Source organism: Bombus pyrosoma, unplaced genomic scaffold (assembly GCF_014825855.1).
Source record: "Bombus pyrosoma isolate SC7728 unplaced genomic scaffold, ASM1482585v1 HiC_scaffold_4726, whole genome shotgun sequence".
In the NCBI taxonomy this organism is placed as follows: Eukaryota; Metazoa; Arthropoda; class Insecta; order Hymenoptera; family Apidae; genus Bombus; species Bombus pyrosoma.
Genome location: NW_025219986.1, coordinates 132,029 through 132,863, shown reverse-complemented (window position 1 = coordinate 132,863; position 835 = coordinate 132,029).

Below are 835 nucleotides of genomic sequence, written 5' to 3'. Positions count from 1 at the left end.
TCAAATCTGGTCTAGGTCATGACCAGCGTAGTTCCAGTTTCACATACCCAAACTTGAACACCCATCTGGACGTATCCTCGCTGCTATTGTTGATATGTTGATACTACGATGTGTTTTTCACTCTCGGCATGCTGCGAAATAGGTGGAACGACATCTTGTTTTCGCTACGTCAACTCTGTCCTAGGTCAAGACCAGAGTATTTACAATTTTGCATACTCAAGCATGACTATTCATCTGAACATATTTGTTGAGATATGTATAATTTTCTGTGCTAGACTAAGTTAAACGCGCAGTAAGAATACTTGTATGCGAGTATCAGTGTGTAGAAGTGTGTGTATGCGCGACGTCTCGAAGACAGATGAAAGTAAACAGTTCAGTCCTTAGAAGCATCCGGAAAGACAGTCGGTTAATATTTAGTATAGAAGAAAGTGCTGAGACGCGTACAGTTATGTATCGATAAATATAATAGAGATCATCCATTAAGTAAATATATAATTATTCAAACATTAATTAAAGGTGTAAATTTTGTGTTCCCATAACATTATTTCGGCTTCAAAGATCCAAAATCCTCAACATGGTAGCAAAAATCGTGGTTGCCGAGATTTAAGGTTATGGAACCACGTGTAACCGGGAGTAAATAGATAAAAGTCGATTTTATAAAAAATTGGAAATAAGTTCTGAAGAGGTAAAAAGGCTATTGGCAGAGCAAATAAAGGGAATCTGGACAATAAAGAGAATTATTTTTGAAAAAGAAAAAGAAAAGGTGTGAAAATAAAAAAAACGAATCAAGATGCCAAGGGACGATGAATTTAAACTTCAAATATTCGATGGACGT